Source organism: Mesoplodon densirostris, chromosome 6 (assembly GCF_025265405.1).
Source record: "Mesoplodon densirostris isolate mMesDen1 chromosome 6, mMesDen1 primary haplotype, whole genome shotgun sequence".
NCBI lineage: Eukaryota > Metazoa > Chordata > Mammalia > Artiodactyla > Ziphiidae > Mesoplodon > Mesoplodon densirostris.
The window spans coordinates 52,312,728-52,325,739 of NC_082666.1; the positions used below are offsets into that span (position 1 = coordinate 52,312,728).

Below are 13,012 nucleotides of genomic sequence, written 5' to 3' on the forward strand. Positions count from 1 at the left end.
CACACACACAAAAAAGGACTAGTCTTTTGTCTTTGTAATTTGCTAGGATTTCTTTTTCTGTTGCGTTATAATCTGGTCCGCCCTGAGTACTTGTGCTTGCTACTGAGAAATACAGTGGTGAGCAAGGCAAATCTAATCTTGGGTCCTGTATGAACATTTCGGTCAAGCAAGATGTTATAGTAATGTATCATGCATATTATAGTAGAGGAAGTATGCAATTTATGCATGTATTGGGGGAAGCAAACCTTGATAATATGCATTTAAGCTGACAGTTTATAAATTAATAGGAGTGAAACTGGCTAAGGGCCAAGAGGAGGCAGAGAGTGTTAGCAACAGAAAAAAAAAAAAAAAAAAACAACCCACACAGACCAAGGCATAAGGGCTAGAAAGATCATGGGAGAGTTCCAGAACTCATCGCTGAGTGTGGCTTCAAGAGAGTCCAGGGGAACAGAGAAGAAACAGGGCTGGTTAGATACCACCAATAATAATAATATTGAGCATTGATTAACTTTGTTCTAAGGGCTTCACATACATTTTCTTCACGATTATTACCACCATTTTTATAGAAGAGGAAATTGAGCCCGAGAGAGATTTAATAACTAGCCTGTAGTCACACAGCAGGAATGTGATTTTATCTGAAGGGCAATAGGAAATCGCTGAATGGTGTTACACAGAAGCGCCTCGTGAACAGATTCACATTTTAGAAAGATCATCCGGCTGCAATAGGTTCCCAACTCCAAGTCCCATTCTGGGTGGAGGAAGCATGGGTCTCAACTTGTGCTTCTCTTATCAATCTGACTCCATTGACTAAAACAGTTGGCAAGATGGAAGCTGATAGCCAGCTAGAGCACTGCAGAAAAGGAGGTCACTCTTCAAAAATGCTTTTTAAAAAATTAATAAATTTTATTATTTTTTAAAATTTAAAAGATAGGGAGTGCCTCACGAATTTTCATGTCATCCTTGTGCGGGGGCCATGTTAATCTTTTCTGTATCGTTCTGATTTTAGTATATGTGCTGCGGAAGTGAGTGCAGAAAAGGTGGTGTTTTGAAGGAGTGGGGTGTTCTATGCGAGGAGAAATATATTGTGGGTCTCGAGCATTTAGATTTGGGTAATAGTTTTAATAACAATATAAATATAATGAATGGATCCTCTCAATGAACCCTTGTACCTAATTCAACTAATGGATGTGATGTTACATCAATATTTTGAGCATTTCAATTTACTTTTGACTGTAAAATAGATGATACAGTGCACAAGTTAAAGGCAGAGCCAAAAATCCTTAAAGCAGATTTAGTTAGTGGTCCACATGTTCTGCCCTCCTTGTTGACTGACATTGAATAATAGTGGTCATAATCTGCGTTTCTCTTTGTCATAAGTAGAGAGATGTATAGACCTCACAGGGAGAGAGCCATTTGTGGCTGGCAGTGACATCTCTGACTGTTTTCTGTGAGTTGTTTGGTATCCATCAGAAGCCTCCAGAGACTTGAGCCTGACTGAAGAGGTCCCCAAGTCAAGATGCTAGGGGCTGTGATTAATATGTATGCTCTTCAGGATTTTGTAGATCTCTTCTGTTTCAACAGACTTCAAAGGAAGAATTGTAGGTAATTTTGACATTTCTGGTTTGCTTTCTATAACCTCCTCTATACACCATCCCTGGAACCCTGACTCTTTCTCTTTCCCCTTCTCTTTTCCTTTTCTCCCTCCTCTTTTTTCTTTCTTCTTCCCTTCCCTGCCTGCTCCTTTTACTCCACTTTTTCTCCTTTTAAAACAGCCAGTGTCTGTGGCAAATAACATGCTAGAAATGAGCTGACTGCCAATATGCATAGGAAGATTTCTTACAACAGAGAAAGGATGTTATGAGACATCGCACATACTAATCTTTTCATTTTGGTCTGTAAAGACCCGGGTTCGGCCACTTTCACTCATATGCTTTTAAGGATTTGCTGTTAGGTTGGAATAGGAGATTTGCGGGGTGAGAGGCAGAGATTTGCAGCTCAAGTGTCCAGGAACACAGGTCGACTCTGCAATTGTGGCCTGTCTTTAACGGCCACAGGCAATGCGTCCTTTGTGGTACCATTTCGAGGGGCAGGCTTGGCAGAGGTTTTTAATGCTACCGTTTCCAAACCAACTGTCCGGCCAGGGAAGTTGTCTGAAAAAATCAGTGCAGGTTTAGGGATGGTTTTTTGGAATTTTCCTAAAATAACCAATACTGAGTTGCCAGATTTGATAGCTTTTTATATATCTTGCAGCAGCTGGATCAAAATCCAATGAAGATGTCTGCATCTGACAATGGCAGGCCTGCACGTTTCTATCCTATTTCTTGAGTGCGCAAATGCGTTTCATTTGGAAACATGAAAGGCATATTTAGTGACAACTGATGATTCTTTGTTTTTTAATTCCCAGTAATGTCTTCAGTGAGTGCTTTTGTTAACATTTTTGCATTATACAGTAGGTGACACAGGAAGAGAATCAGTTTGCTGAAAGCAATGAAAGAGTTTATATCCAACTTGTTCTGCCTAATAAATGGATCCATTCGGCATAGAAACACATTAACATCTTTACAGTGGAATGATTGTGGAAACAGGTTATTCATGGGGCCTGTGCATCTTCCTCCTGCTGCCATAAGACATATCTTCTAGGTTGGAGAAAAGGAATGAGCCGTTTTTCTCCCCTTGGAACTGTAAACAGAAGTAAAACTATTAATAGATGCTGTAGCTAATCCTAAGAAGCTGCAACCGAGAGATTAAATAACGTTGTGAAGAGAGAAAACTGGAATGAAAGCGGGGGGGCGAGTTCCCTGATCACTGAGGTACATTAAACAAGGACGAACTGAAGGACTCCAGCTGATCAGAGGATTGACAGTTAGTATAAGAGGGGATTCCTGGTTTCAGCAAAGTAAATATCAGTTCATCTATTTCCTGAAAACTATTCTAAGGGGAAGAGTTATGTTTGATTTTTTAAGTAGTAGTCAAGATGATTTTAAATGGAGTTTGGATGCCATGGTGATGCAGCTGAGCCTAAAGAGGCTGCAAGGAACTTGTGAGCAAAAAATTGTGTTTTGTGATTAAAAACACAAACCCCGGAGAACTGGGAGGCCTTTGGGTACATTCACAATTTGAGACTGGGACCCCATTTTAATTGCCACAGAGAATGTATTATAACAAGGGGGATTGGAATGTAATTACATCTTGTACCTGGTATATTAGAAATGGTTAAATGTCCCCATGTTTTCTTCCTACTAATACTCTTGGACTTTTGTTCTGCCTCTCTTCAAAGAATACATGTTGATTGAGAGGCATTATGAGTCAGCAGCTCTGCTAAGCATCCCTACATCTCTTCAGATCTTTACGCAAATTGTGAAGTTGGCATTATTGAGACAATTTAGTACTATTCAGAGTGTGGTCCATGGACAGCATCATCATTATCACAACTTGAAAACTAGCAATGCAAATCCTCTGGCTCCACACCAGACCTAATAAAACAGAATCTCCAAGCTCAGGCCCCAGGAATGTGTTTTAACAGGCTCTACAGGTAAAGTTTGAGAAGCAACATTTTAAAGTTGAGGAATCTGAAGCTCAGAGTGTTTGGGTGATTTAAATAGTAAGACCACACACTGTCAGAAAAGCAGGGTTGAATTTTGGCTTATGTCTCAAGTGGGATCTTTTACAGGATCACTGAACTATCTGGTCAGGGTCACACTTGGTCTCTGAAGGTGGTTTTTCATTAGGGAGTGGTGACTGAGAATGCTTGAGCTGTTTGTTCTCTGCCAGAATATAAATTCTCTTGTCTCTGCCAGTGTGCCTCACTTTTGATAGAGGCCAGACTGGCCCTGCTCCTGTTGTGTAAAGAGACCAGTAAAACTCAAATAGTGATTGGCTGTTTGGCTAAAGGATGAGATTATATGACCCCCATCTATTTCACCTATTGAAACATGGAGAGGACTGAATGTTGATCGTCTCTCAGCATTTTTATACCTATTAAGCTCTGGGGGTAAGAATAGATCCTGGCATGTTATAGAAGTGAAGAAAATTTATTTGAGATTGCAGATCATTAAAAATCAGCAGTGAGGGCTTCCCTGGTGGCGCAGTGGTTGAGAGTCCGCCTGCCGATGCAGGGGACACGGGTTCGTGCCCCTGTCCGGGAGGATCCCACATGCCACAGAGCGGCTGGGCCTGTGAGCCATGGCTGCTGTGCCTGCGCGTCCGGAGCCTGTGCTCCACAATGGGAGAGGCCACAACAGTGAGAGGCCCGCGTACCACCAAAAAAAAAAAAAAAAAAAAAAAATCAGCAGTGAATCGACCTAGATCTAGGAGTTCATTGGGTGCATGAGAATATAGACCAGCACATGGGAAGGAGGCTTACTGATGTCTGGTCCTATTGACTGTCATTCTCCATGCTTGAATAAGCATTAACTCAGGCCTTTGGTATTCAGGCTGCACTGAGCCTTCAGAAAGAGCCAGATTCTCATTAGGATGTGACTGCCTTTACTGGCCTAATTTTGCTTTCATTTCACCCATTTTTTTTTGCACTCTTTCTTGATAGCATTTGGAAGTCATGACCCAGAGCTTGATATATGTTATTCACTCAACAAAGGCAGGCTTTCAAAACAAAATTAATGCTGTGGTTTGGCAGCTGGTATCATGACTAACAGGTTTCAAGGAGGGAAGAACCTCTTGCATCTTATAGACTGAGGTTCAACCCTGAGTCTGCCACTTGCTAGTTTGTATGTCCTTGGACTTGTCACGTTTAATCCCTCCGAATCATCATCTCCTCCTGTAGAATAGGGAGTATTTTATATCTCATAGAGTGATTACACTGATTAAACATGGGGGAACCATAGATTCAGTTTGCCCAAGACCATCCAGAATTATACCTGTTGTCTTGATGTAATTATGCATAGTATTCCCTTTCACTCTGAAAGTGTCCTGATTTAGATGATAAATTATACAGTCATGCTAATTAAATAAGATACTGTATATGATGTGTCACATCCCATTGATATTCAGTAAATGAGAGCTATTATTTGAAATATTGCCTCTGGGAGTCCGTTGTACCTTCCTACTAAGCCAGACTTAGTTTTCCTCCCTGGAAATTGAATGTTGGAACACTCAGGCCTGTGCCTATCTGTGCTAGAGGGTTTGAGGAGGCCATGCTTCCCTTTCCCCCTCCTTCAACAAGAGCCTGGGGCAAAACTCACTGGTCACTTCTGCAGAATCAAGTGTTGCTCTCGCTTATGGATAATTGTGCCATTGCTATAGTGTTCTGGAACTTTCAGATGACAACTCATGATTCAGCATGAGGTACTCTAAATCTCTGAACTTAAGATGGGCATTATTAGTTCCTTTTTACCCACAAGAAGCCCAGACTCTGAGATGTTAAGAAATGTTTTTAAGGTCATACCTTTGCTAAGAGGAGAAGCTAGAAGTTAAGCTCTTGTTTTTCTGTCTCCTGAGCTCTTTCCACAACAGTGCTCAAATGCCATTCATGAGGAATAATTCTAACCACATGAAATGATGAGTAATACCAATCAGTTTAATATTATCCGTGGCTTCCTATCTTTGACAGGTGGAGTAGACACTCCCTGTCTCAAGGAAGGAGGATATTTCTAAAACCAACCTGTCACAATTTCTTTGATCTTAATGTTTTTCCCCCATATGCCCAACATAGATACAGCTTTTCAAAGATCATTGAGCATCCTGGGTATAAATTGCTGCTATCCTGCTGTCTCTGCCACACATCCCCAAATGAGGATTATTCAAAAGCAGAAGGTTTCATTTGGGCTTGATGTGGGAGACACTAACGGACAAAAGGAGAGGAAGAGGAGAAAGAGAAAGAAAGGCAGGATGACGGTCAGATCAGACCCATCTCCGCATAAACAGATGGAGACTTTTTGGAGAAATCCATTCCTTCCCACTTCTCTAACCATTTTAGCCTAATTCCGACCTGCGTTAGGTAGATAAAGATAAATGTGAATTTTAAATTATATTTAATCTTCATTAAAGTAATTATCTCTCTTAATGAAGAATTTGCTGGGTTGTGGTTGTGCAATGGAGTATAAAATCCTAAGTGAATAAAATCAATTTCATTTTCAGGCTAGCTTTTCTGTCCATTAATAAACAAGGCACAGAAAATATATTTGCTCAGAGTCCTGCAGCCTGCTCATAGCTCACACAAAGCCAATACCACTTACAAAAGCAAGAAATTTGGCTCTCCATTTCTTAGCCTTCATTTTTCATCCCGAAGGAGAGTTTTTGCCCTGAGGAAGTTCCATGCTTTTCCATATTGGGGCTGTTTACTGAGCCCAGCAGTGAGACAACTGTGGGTGATATCTCATATGCAAACGACTGCTCTAATGCAATAGTGTTCATATGGTACAGTGTATTTCATCTAAGTGCTCTGGTTTATTAATCACATAAGTATAAATTAGACTCCGGCATGCTTATGTTTCCTAATGTATGAAAATTGCTTATTTATTTCCATGCTGTTACAATGGAAAGAAACAGACTGGTTCTAAATAGCAGTGTACTGTAGTGTGAAGCAATTAAGTGAGTTATGCATGCCCTTCAGGAAGAGGATAATGGGAAAGTGGTGCCAGCTAGTCCTCATGGCTGCTGGTAAAAGGAAGAAATGGACATGTCACAGAAGACCAGAGACTTGTCCATATTTCACTGCAAGCATGTGAGCCTATTACTGTAGTTGAATCTCAAGATTTAGCTCTCATAAACTTGCTGATTGCCTTAGCTGCAACTTGGAAAAAAATACAAAAGAGGTGAAAAGTGCATAACCTATGGGTAAGAATTAATGATGTTAATGACAAACTCACCTTTATTTTTACTTCTCTTTCTTTTAGGCACCACTCTTCCTCCTAATTATCATATTATATCATATTATATCATATCATATCAATTACAGATGCAGACCACCCTTCAAAACATAGTATCCACATTTTACCACCCCTGCTGGTGGAGGCAGCTGTAGTTCAGTGTAAGAAGCTGCTCTACACTTCCTTCCATGGAATATGAATTTCCATATATTGGGTTATTGACTTATTTGTTACTTATTATTAATTAAATTACATAGTATTTATTATATGCCAGGTTCTGTTTGAAGTACTTGTTTACTTAATCTTCATAACAACCCTATGAAATAGTTGCCCTTACCATTCTTATTTTACATATGTGGAAACTAAGGCACAGAACGATTAAACAACTTGCCTAAGGTTACATAGCTGGTAAGTGGCCGAGCTGGGATTTGAACCCTGCCAGCCTGGCTCCAGAGTCCATGCTCTTTACTGCCACGCCTCCTTGATTCTATCATTTTTGTGTGATCAGAGTCACATCCCTGAACCCCTCAGAACTTTGGTCCTTTCTTCTGTGAAATGAGGGAGGTAACATTCACTGAGGGCTTCCTCAGGTCCATGTTCGGCTCTTTATAGATGTCATCTTATTTGACCTTTAACCCTTACATTTTACATGTGAGAAAACTGGCTCAGAGATATTTTGTAGCTTCAAGGTCACATAGAATGTAAAGGATGGAGCAAAGTTTCAGGCTCAGGTTTGCCTATTTTAAACTTTGCATTTCTTCTCTCATATTGTGCAATTAGGGCTCTGAGGGGTCATGCGGGACAATATATGTGGACGCAGCTAACACTTACTGGCACATTAAACACCCAATAAAAGTTGACCTTGCAAGTTCTTGACAAATGTATAGAAAGGTTTGTTATTATTGTCAGTATCTTGGTCTGATGGTAACAGAGCAAAGCGTTCTTAATGGGAGGATGTGCCCTATAGAAGCCTGATCTATTAATAGCCAGTAGTGATGCTTACTAAACTTATCACTATGAGACTTTCGTTCAGAAGGTTCTGAAATGGAAAAACTGATCCAGATTGCTTAATCACAATTATAGACCACATTCCTCTTGAATTCTCTACTAAAGACATGGCTTCTGTGGCTATCCAGGAGCTGGATAGGCAAATTGCTTTTTGAAATATTTTTTGGATTGACAAAGTAACACAGAACATACAAGGACACTGCATCAAATGCCATGTACTCACTACCCAAGATGAGCACATTTTTAGTAATACTGGTTTCAGATCATTAAAAAATAATACGTAACTGCAGATAGATTAAATTCCCCTATATTCCCATTATAAATCATTATTACCTTTCCTCTTTCCTTCCTTGTTTCCTTCTGTTCAACCACCATCATAAATTTTGTGAATATACAATCCATATCATTTACTTTTTAAAAAGATTTATTGAAGTATATTTGATTTACAATGTTGTATTAATTTCTGCTGTACAGCAAAGGGATTCATCCATGAAACAGAAACAGACAAACAGACATAGAGAACGGACTTGTGGTTGCCAAGGCGGGTAGGGTGGGGAGAGAAGGATTGGGAATTTGGGATTAGCGTATTATTTACTTTTTAACTAATATGTATGTAACCACAAACAGCAGATGTCAATACACATATCTCTAGTTAATCCGCTGATTTCTGGATAGCATTTCATTCTTTGAATATGACAAAATTTATCAGTATCCCTTTTTTTGGACAGTTGAATTATTAACAATTTTGGTCATACATAATTGAATACTGATTTTTAGTTTTCATGATTAGGATTGTGTCAGTATGGCTCACAGCTTCATCATTAGGTTCCCATTTCTTTTTCTCTTGGTAATATCATTCCTGGATTCTTTGGCCCTCTTGCTTTGACCTGTACAGGACCTGGTATTTTGCCGTCCTCCCAGATTTCTCTTCACTATCATCCTGGAATCTCTTTCCTTTCTCTCTGGTTGGCCTGTTTCTGGGTCCCACATCTTGCTGTTCCTGTGAAAGATTGTCTATTGTACTCGTAGCATCACCATCATCCTTTTTTTTTTAATATTATCTGCATTGCATGGACGGAGTTTGAAATTCCTTTTTCCATAATTCTTTTTCTCATAGAATTTTGAGTTAGAGCCTCCCAAAGACAGGTACTTGCATGAGATTTTTGGAAGGCAAAGGAGAAGACGTTATTCTCTAGTGGCAGTTACATGCAGACCTAGATGAACTGCAAGCTCTTGAGAATAGCCCTGGCCGGGGGAGGGGGGCTGCAGGCAACTGCGAAGGAATTCAGCTCTTTCTCTGAAACCCACTTCGCTAGCATCACCATTGGCTATGTAATCTTCAAATTCCCTTTATGAAAGCCCTTTCTACTTGGAATATCTACACTGATTTTTGATTGACTATTGTATTGTGTTTGAGCACACCCTCCAGTAGCTAACCTTACACTTGATTGATAGCTTGCCAGGTACAAAAGTCAAGATCAGAAATATTTTTACCTTGGAATGTGTAAGGTATCTATACACTGTCTTTAAGCTTTCATTTTGTTTATTATTGGTTGTTTGTTGTTAAAAAGTCTAAGAAGTCTGATATTCTGATTCTTGATTCGTTTTTTCTTTTTTATGATTCTTGATTCTTTACATGTGAAATCCAGCCTCTGCCTGCTATCCCTCACCCCTCTGCCTCAGAAGCTTATAAAATTTCTCATAATGTCCAGTTTCAATAATATGAAGATTGTGTGTTTTCATATGGTCATTATCCTGGACAATCAATGGTCCTATTCTATTTGGAAACTCTTTCTCTTTAGTTCTGGGAAACTTTGCATTTTCATTTTTGGTAACTTGCTTCCTTCCCTTTTCTTTGCTTTCTCTTTCTGTCACCTCTGTTAGTCATAGATTTATGATCCTGGCTCTGTTCTTATATTTATTTTTCTCCTATTTTATTTTATTTTATTTTATTTTATTTTATTTATTTTTTTTTTTTTTGCGGTATGCGGGCCTCTCACTGTTGTGGCCTCCCCCGTCGCGGAGCACAGGCTCCGGACGCGCAGGCTCCGGACGCGCAGGCTCAGCGGCCATGGCTCACGGGCCCAGCCGCTCCGCGGCATATGGGATCCTCCCAGACCGGGGCACGAACCCGTATCCCCTGCATCGGCAGGCGGACTCTCAACCACTTGCGCCACCAGGGAGGCCCTATTTTTCTCCTATTTTAAAAAAAGAATCTCTTTTTCTTTTTGTTTTAATTTTGGAGAGTTATTTTTGATTTTATTTTAAAATGTTTATACTGATTTTTAAAATTTGGTAATTGGGGATATTCAACACTACTGGTATTTCTATATTGATGTTAAATTTAGCAATTTTATAGAACTATTTTCTATTTTTTTTCTATGAATTTTCTTGGAATTTTTAATGGATATGTATTTTTCCATCTACAAATAATGACAGTGTTTTTCTTTTTTCCCTCTCAATCTTTATGTCTTTTTTGGGGGGAGGGGGGCCTTTTTTATTGTCTAGGAACTCTAATATAATGTTGCTACTGCTGGGGAAAACAGGTATCCTTGCCTTAACTTACTGTTCATGGGAGAAGTTGTACATTTTATCGTGTAACATGTGGTTACTTTTTGCACTCTTTGACTGCAACCCTTTGTAAATTTAAGAACAGTTCATTCCAAGACTAATTTACTAAGAAATTTAGTTATGTATTTTTAAATAATATAAGAATTTTACATCAGCAGTCTTCTTTCTGCATCTACTGAAATGACTATTTAGTTTTTCTTTTTTGTACTATAATTCATGATGTATTTCTTATTTTTCTATTTTTGAATAAAGATGACCTATTTCTAAAAAACTATTTTGGGCCTATTGTGTTAAGAGATACTATAGACTTTCACTTCATAAATCAGGTTTTAAGATATTTAAATTTATATAATCTATATTTTAATTATAAATTATCAACTTTTAAATTTATTTTTTGGTCTAATGTTTTGTAGTAGTATTATTAATATCTTTTAACTATAACTGTGCTTCTAACATTTTAACTCCTAATATATATTTTTACATTTTTCTTTTATCCTTGATAAACCTTCCCAGAGGTTTGCACATTTTATACGTCTTGGCAGGAAAAAAAAGAAAACAAAACTTTAAAAAATTTGTTTTCATTTTCTTGAATTTTTGCTTTTATCTTTATTATTTCTTTTCTTCTAAATTTAGTAAATTGTACATTTTACTTTTTTTTTTCCTGGTAGTTGATTTGAATGCTAAATGGATTTATTGTCAATATTAAAAAAAAGAAATTTAGACCTATATATTTTCTTCAAGAATTTATTTGGCTGCATTGTAGAATTTTGAAATGTGGACTTTCTTTTTAAAATTAATTTCAAAATATTTGAAAAATTTTCTTTTACTTTCATATTTAACTCATGAATTAGAGTACATTTTAATGATCTAAAAGTTTATTTTATCTTTTCTAGAAGTATCTTTTGTTGTTTTCTTATTAACTAGCATTTATAGTTAAAAACTATTAATATATTTATTTTAGTTGAAATTTTTTTGTGTGATTTATTATATAATCTATTTTCAGAAATAGGCTCTAAATATATTTGTTAGATTAAGCTTAATAATTGATCTATTAGTTTCTGGTGTGTATTTTTAAATACCCCACTATACTTGTGGAGGTAACAATTTCTTCTAGTAATTCATTCAGCTTATTCTTTATATATTTTAGAAAATGTTGTTAGATGCTTACCAGTCTATAGTTGTTTTATTTATTTTGTGAATTTCTGTCTCCAGTTTTATGTCATATCCCTCTAGATTGCTACTAGTGCATTTTGCTTTCAATTTTGTTTCACCTAACAGAAATATTGCTCTGCCAGTTCATTCATTCATTCATTGATTAGCAGTTTTAATGAGGCAAAATGCATAAAAAGTAAACTGCATATATTTAAAATATACAATTTGCAAAGATCTCTGAAATCCTTACCTCAGTCAAGAAAGTGAACATATATCATTTCCCAGAATTTCCTTGTGCCCCTCTGGAATCATCCCCTCCTGGATTTCTCTGCCTTCTACCCTGACAACTACTGATGTACTGTCACTATAGGTTAGCTTGTATTTTTCAGAATTATATATAAATGTTATTATACATTATATAGTCTAGTTTGAATGGCTTCTTTCACAGAGTATAATTACTCTGAGATTCTTATTATTTGCATTCTTACTGTTGGCACCAATCTTGGTCTTGTTTTTCTATTCAATCTGACAGTCTCTGTCTTACATGAGGTGTTTAGACCATTTACATTAAAAAAAATTGTTACTGGAGTATAGCTGATTTACAGTGTTGTTTAGTTTCAGGTGTACAGCAAAATGAATCAGTTATAAATATACATATATACACTCTTTTTTAGATTCTTTTCCCATATAGGTCATTACAGAGTACTGAGCAGAGTTCCCTGTGCTATACAGTAGGTCCTTATTTGTTATGTATTTTATATTAATATATAGCAGTGTGTATGTGTCAATCCCAATCTCCCAGTTTGTCCCTCCCCTCTTTCCCCCCCTGGTAACCATAAGTTTGTTCTCTGCATCTGTACATTTGTAAACAGACTGTATTTCTGTTTTGTATGTAAGTTCATTTGTACCATTTTTTTTAGATTTCACACATAAGTGATATCATATGATATTTGTTTTTCTCTGTCTGTCTTACTTCAATCGGTATGACAATCTCTAAGTCCATCCATGTTGCTGCAGATGGCATTATTTTGTTCTTTTTTATGGCTGAGTAATATTCCATTGTATGTATGTACCACATCTTCTTTATCCATTTAGGCAACCTAAATGTCCATCAATAGACCATTTACATTTAATGTCAATTTGTAAGTCTACCAACTGGCTATTCATTTTCTCTTTGTCTCACCTATTTTTTGGTTCCCCTTTTCTCTTTCACTGCCTTCTTTGGATTAATTGAATATTATTTATAGTTTCATTTTACCTATCTTTTTGGCTCATTTGTTATAATTCTTAATTATTTAAGTATTTGCTTTTGGGTTCAAAATATACATAATAAACTTTTCAGTCTACCTTGAAGTGATATTATACTGCTTCATGTATAGTATCTAGATTTTATTTCCCTTATTACATTTTAAAAAATATCCATATTTATAGTAGGACTTCTAATGGTCTAATTTTCA

The 13,012-nt window shown here is 37.2% G+C and overlaps 1 non-coding gene across 1 annotated transcript; it reads right to left on the minus strand.

The window, feature by feature from the left end:
* Positions 1-923: 923 nt before the first annotated feature.
* On the minus strand, positions 924-1,030 carry LOC132492866 (U6 spliceosomal RNA). Its single transcript, XR_009532919.1, has one exon. It is a non-coding gene; the product is annotated as a U6 spliceosomal RNA (small nuclear RNA).
* Positions 1,031-13,012: the final 11,982 nt, after the last annotated feature.